We start from the raw sequence: 6000 nt of genomic DNA on the forward strand, positions 1-6000 counted from the left end.
ATATTAGCTACTAACTGCAGTTTAATCCGCGAGGAGCACGCCCTGTCGCAAATTCTGCAAGCAGTTTCAGCGCGCACTCTGTATAGGTGATGAAACTACGCACATTTGCTTTTCACCTGCAAAGCGCACGCCTTGTGAAATGGCTCCCCTAGGTTATGGCCTACCTTTGTGGCCTACTGTACGACCAACGCCTTTAGAGGGAAGAAATTTTTTTATTACGCCTTAGCGGTCTAAACCGACGGGTTTAAGCTCAGCAAGAAGGCATCGAATGAACGAGGATACAGAAACACCGTAGACTCGACGAACGCTCTCTATTGTAAACACAGTAGACGACCGTGTACTGTCTTTCTCTGTCTTCGTCTATTACGCTGTTTTTAATTTTTTGATTCCATGAACAAACTCACCCAACAAAGCATTCTATTAAGCATGAAGTCAGGATTGCAGCTCAGACACTGCGAGATTTAGTAGCAGACATCCTAGTTACTAGTTTTCGGGGCCACCGCACATGACGGACGTTCCCCCGCTAACGTCCACTTGCCCCCTGGGACTTACTCTAAAAGAATTGGCACGTGCAAAAAAAAAAAAAAAGAAAAAAATTCAGGTACAAAAAATGTTTGCGGCTTAACTTAGTTAACCTTGGACATGCAAAGCAAAATCTTGGCTTAGTCTGGATGAGTCTTGGTTTTGCTTGGGTAACGTTCGATGCAGCCGTATTGCCGACCACGTCTCAAAGACGTTCGGTCCCGTGCAACGCTCACAGGAGAAGGCCCGGCACCGCTTTCATTCTCGGCGAAGGCGGTGTTTCTCTTTCACGGCGAACGCGGCGCAAGAAGAGTCATACCACGGGACGACGTAGCGGCGCATGCGCGGGAGGCTGCGGGTTTGGTCGGCTGCCGATCAGCTGAGCCCCCCCCCCCCTTTTGCCGCCGCGTTTCCGCGGCGACGGAAGCGGCAGCGACATGGAGGAAAAAAAGCTTTTTTTTCCTCCATGGGCACCGATATGTGAGCAGACCTACTTAAAAGGGGGTCTTGTGCGCAGCGCCGACGGCAGGCTGAATCACGCGATGCGCTTCGAGGCGCGCCGGGGGTGTGTATCCGGTCAAAATGTTAACCTGCGCATCCTCCGCGAAGCCGCTAAACGGAACTAGTGAAGCTTTAATTAAAAAAAAAAATTGGCTGACGATTTAGACACCCCCTAATTAGAAATTCTTGCGCAGGGCGAACTACACCCTTGTGGGTGACGGCGTATACCTGCTGCGTCTCACGAAATGATCGTCGCGTCAGTGAACGCACGAAGGCGCGCGATATACACCGGCGTTGTCTCGTACCGCGCCGCCGTGGGGTACCATGTCTAATACCAGAGTCCTTCAATGCCTTTGAAGGACTCTGCTAACACGTTCATTCTCCGCTTTTCTAGTCGCTCTGTATTCGGTGGCCTGTTCGATCTCTGGCTTATCCCTTAGCGCGTCGGCGCCGGGAGAATGTCTCGCGCCGTATCCGCATGACGGCCTCCCCCTCACACTTTTGCCATACTTTGCCCCTCCGCTCTCCTGCTCGTTCTAGCTCGTTTGTTTTCGGCTGAGTCGACTTCCGTTTCTCTTCCAATAAAGCAACTCTCTCTCTCGGTGTCCCCTTCGTTCGCTCGGTTACGATGAAGGGCGCGACTCCGTGAAACCACAGGAGCGGGTGCTTAAGTGCTGGGCACAAGCGTCCGGCTCGAAATTAGCTCGAAATTAGCCAGTTATACGGCCTCAGCGATCACTCTGTTTTGTTCTCGGGTTGACACGCGCTTTTGCACCAACCCTTGTTCTCCCGGCCTGCCAACTATTTTGCGGGGCTATATCTTTGTTCGCTCTCACCTGTGTTGCGGGGTCACACGTCGCAAAGGTGCTGGCTCCGGCGTCTTGGCAAAAAGACCAACTCGGGGCTCTCGATTCCTGACTACCACGAGTACCAGTCGTCGCGATCGTCGTTTTTTTCGTCGTCTGTCTCCAGCGCCATCCCGTTGGTGAAATAAAACACGGCAAACCTGCGCCAGGCATCCTATCAAGTACTAAATCAAAACGCATCTTCCGAAAGAATTATTTTAGTCGTCGAAAAATGTCTGGGACTTTGTTTCTTGGAACGTCAAAGTGGAATGTCGGCGCATGGGTTCCACCTTTATTGGTGCTCAGGAGACAAATGCAAGGTGCAATTGGGAGAGTGTGGCCGCGCATGAGCAGCTTGTTTCGACTTTGTTGCTACTGGCAAGTAGTTGAAGTCGGACTCTGCCTATAGATAACCATTCCTACACTCAGCCATTGAAATGTATAATCCCCGCCACGGATGCATCCATTCGCGCGAAAGACGACGACGAGTGGCGCTCGCCTCGGACAATGCGTGGAATTATTGAAAACAGAGAAAATTGATATAATTGACGGCAGGAGGTGGCATAAAATTTGTCAGGAACTTAAGTCTGCTCATGCGCTCTGAAGGCGGAAGCCTGGCGATACTTCTTAAGAACCTGCTTACGGCTACGTCGTATTTGCTTCTCGTACCTCATGTTTCTTTGTTTTCTGGCGCTATTACTTTGACGGGATTCTTTTCTGCCAAACCGTGTACGCGTCTCTCTCTTCGCCTTTGTTTCTTCGTCTTACGGCGCGAACTACGTCAGCGAGAATTCTGGCACACGCCACAGCCCCCTTGTAATCAGGTTTCTGCGAGGCTGGTGCGTACCTTTTATACTCGAATGCAGTCACGTTCAGGTGATACGCGGCACGCACTATTATACAACTTTTGCTTTTCCAATCTGTAGTTTTGGGAATCTCAGGAAGCGGCACATTTTCCGTCAATGCTCGCGATCCCTGGCCAATCTTTTAAGTGTGTATGTGCAACGAAGGAACAACAACGGCCACTTTTGTTCTCGGTGGCAATGTGTGGAAACAGCGCAGTTGTTAGCGCATGGGGCCGCTACTGTGCAAACCCGGGTTGGAATACCATTAGGTCACGCGATCACACGTGTGCTTTTTGTTTATTTACTCTCTAAAACCGAGGCCATTTTTTTACTAGACGACAATTACAACAATGGTGCTTTTATGGAAAACTGGTAACTGAAGGCTTTCACTTTACAACGTTTATTGCTCACAGTAATGGGACGACAGGAGCGGGGTATAGTTGTTCCTCATCCATGCTGGGTGGCGCTACTAGTCTGCGATGCCATGACGAGCTGCAGCTCCGATGGCCCGGGTCAGAAACGTCTCGTCTTTGCGAGAAAATTATTTTGGCATTTTCTTGGGTCTTTCGGATCTACCTGGCCTTCTAAGAAAAAGAAATTGGTTGGCGATCACGACACCCCCTAATGTGATATTTGGGCGCAGCATCAGTGCGCTGACGCAGCACTCACTCGTGGGCTCTCTCGACGGCAGCGATGATGAGCCTCTGCGTCGGCGGCGCGAAGTGCCTCTCAGGAAGGGACCGCGAAGTGGGTCTTAAGCGAACGCACATCATAGTCACGCGCACGTCCCATTCACGTTTTCGCCAAGGGTTGCGCCCTCGATCGCCTCGTGCGGGCACAACTAATGTCCCCCTCCCCACACCCACCGCACACCTCGGAGAGCCCTGGCTCGGGCCGCCACAGTGAACCGCCCTGCCCTCCCAATTTCGCGACACTCGCCTCCTTTGCTTTCGTTCATCGTTCGATTTTTCTTACGCTCGTCGGTCCAGGCCATCGTTCGCTGGGTTGCGCCGAAAACCGGCTCAGCCCAGACATGGCCGCCAAAAGGCTGCTCCCTAAAAAAGCACAGACTTGGTTCATCATCATCATCATCATCATCATCATCATCATCATCATCATCATCATCATCATCATCATCATCATCATCATCATCATCATCATCATAATCATCATAATCATCATCATCATCATCATCGTCATAATTATCATCATAAGCCTACCTACGCCCACTGCCCGGAAAAGGCATCTAGCATTGATCTTCAATTATCCCGGCCCTGTTCTAACTGCGACCAATTCCTCCCCGCAAAGTTTTTGCTCTCATGTGCCCATCTAACTTTATGCCGCCCCGTGCCACGCTTGCCTTCTTTAGGGATCCACTCTGTTTACCCTAATGACCAACGGTTATTTTGCCTCCGCATTACATCCCCGGCCCGCACCCATTTCTTCTTCTTAATTTGTACTATCACATCCTTAACACGCGTTTGTTCCCTGACTCACTCCGCTCTTTTCTTGTCCCTCAATGTTACATCCATCATCTTCCGTTCCATTGCTCTCTGAGTCGCCCTTAATTTAAGGTGAATCCTTTTAGTGAGCCTCCAAGTTTCTGCCCCGTAGGTGAAGCGGTGCAGCGGTTGCGTAGAGGTAGAACATCCGTCTCGCGTGCAGAAGGACCGCGCTTCGAGTCCCGATGCCGAACAATTCCCACCGAATTAAAAAAAAAATTGGCTCCAATCCACGCTGGGAAGGTGCTTGGGAAGCAAATATTTAAACGACACCCACAACAATTGCCCATGCGACGTCACTTGAATTCACACACCTGTCTCTACAAAGAGTGAAACCAGATATTCTGCAAGCTGTTATCTGGAATTCGCGGGGGCGGCATCTCGAACGCAGCAGCAGCGTCGGCCATGGCCGGGCTAGAGCGGCGGGCGCCTTCGGTGCAGCCCAGCCGTGGGTCCGCAGAAAGAAAACGAAGAGGAGAGTCTTTCGAATGGTGAGACAGCGGAACCTAGCTATTCTGATGTGCTAGCTCGGGGCTACACCACCACGCGACACAAGCGATAACACCGAAACAATTCGGCATGTGAGCTCAGTGATTCCCATTTATACCGATTTAAACTAGTTAGTTTAGTAAGTTTGAGAATTGTGAGAAAGCTGAGGGAACTTTTATAATCGCTATTTATCAGAGCCAGTTGCTACTTTCACCTTCTGCAATACCTCTTAAAACACAACGGAATTGGTATTCACCAATTTAGAAAACGAAGTCCCATCGGTGGCAAGCAGTGCGCAAAATGTGGCGTTTCTCTAGCGGCCAGATGTCTGGTTGGGGTTTGTACATTCTATTTTCCCGCCCTGCAAACCAATCCTTAGCGTATGTTTGCCGTACGACCACTTAATTCCGTCGGGTGCGGGTTACCCTGGAGGTGCTGTCGAATCAAGCCGTGCGAAGGCAGCGCGCAATGGACACGAAGCTGCGCCAAAACAGGCCCAAAACAACCGTCGCTAAAGCAGAAGACAAAGCCGTACCGCCGACGCCGCCGCCGGTGAGCATGCACTTTCGCGCGGGGGATGCCGGGTAAACTCTACGCGCCATCTATAGTGGGCTGCGTGAGTAAAACCCTCGCACCCCCTCCCCCGACTCCGCCGCCACCTCCGCTGCGTGGGGAGTTTGTTGTCCCGCACGCCACGGAAGAACCGTTAGTTATTAGAGCTAGAGGCTTTGCTTAAAAAAATCCGCGTGTTGATCGAATTGCAAAGGGAGGCTTTACCCGCCGCTGTGGCTAAGTGGCTAAGGCGTTGCGCTGTTGAGCACGAGGTCGCCAGTTCGATTCCCGGCCGCGGCGGCCGCTTTTCTGGTGGAGGGGAAAAGCAAAAACGCCCGTGTGTACGAGACTTCGCGCACGTAAAACATCCCCATGTGGTCAAAATTAATTGGGACCCTCTACTACGGCGCGCCTCATCGCCTGCTTTGCGTCGGCGCGTAAAACCCTACAATCAATCAGCAAAAGGAGGCTTGGGATGCGGCCTGATCCCGGCGACCATTGCCGGTAACGCACTCCTTCACCAGAGCAAGATTGGCCACCCTGGTGTAGTAATGGCCACAACCTCCCATATATACGCCATATAACCATCGGCGCTAAGTCTCCAGTGGATGCGAAGCAACTGACAACAGCGGCGGTCAGACATGTGACGCAGCAGAGGGTGCGTTAAAATACAAATGCGCAAATGCCGCCGTGAGTGCAGGTCCTTTATACCTGCACCGACGTTACTGAGCGCAGTTCCACATC

The 6000-nt window shown here is 51.6% G+C and overlaps 1 protein-coding gene across 2 annotated transcripts in view; it reads right to left on the reverse strand.

Moving 5' to 3' along the window:
* LOC144166146 (cyclic AMP-responsive element-binding protein 3-like protein 2) overlaps positions 1 to 2163 on the reverse strand; it is a 63949-nt gene extending 61786 nt beyond the window's left edge. For both annotated transcript variants that reach the window (XM_077695758.1, XM_077695752.1), the window contains exon 1: positions 1860 to 2163. The gene's annotated coding sequence lies outside the window, so the exon portion shown is untranslated. The remainder of the gene's footprint in view (positions 1 to 1859) is intronic.
* Positions 2164 to 6000: the final 3837 nt, after the last annotated feature.

The sequence above is a fragment of the Haemaphysalis longicornis genome, unplaced genomic scaffold (assembly GCF_048455015.1).
Source record: "Haemaphysalis longicornis isolate Haplotype H1 unplaced genomic scaffold, Haemaphysalis longicornis Haplotype H1 scaffold_1, whole genome shotgun sequence".
NCBI classification, from domain to species: domain Eukaryota; kingdom Metazoa; phylum Arthropoda; class Arachnida; order Ixodida; family Ixodidae; genus Haemaphysalis; species Haemaphysalis longicornis.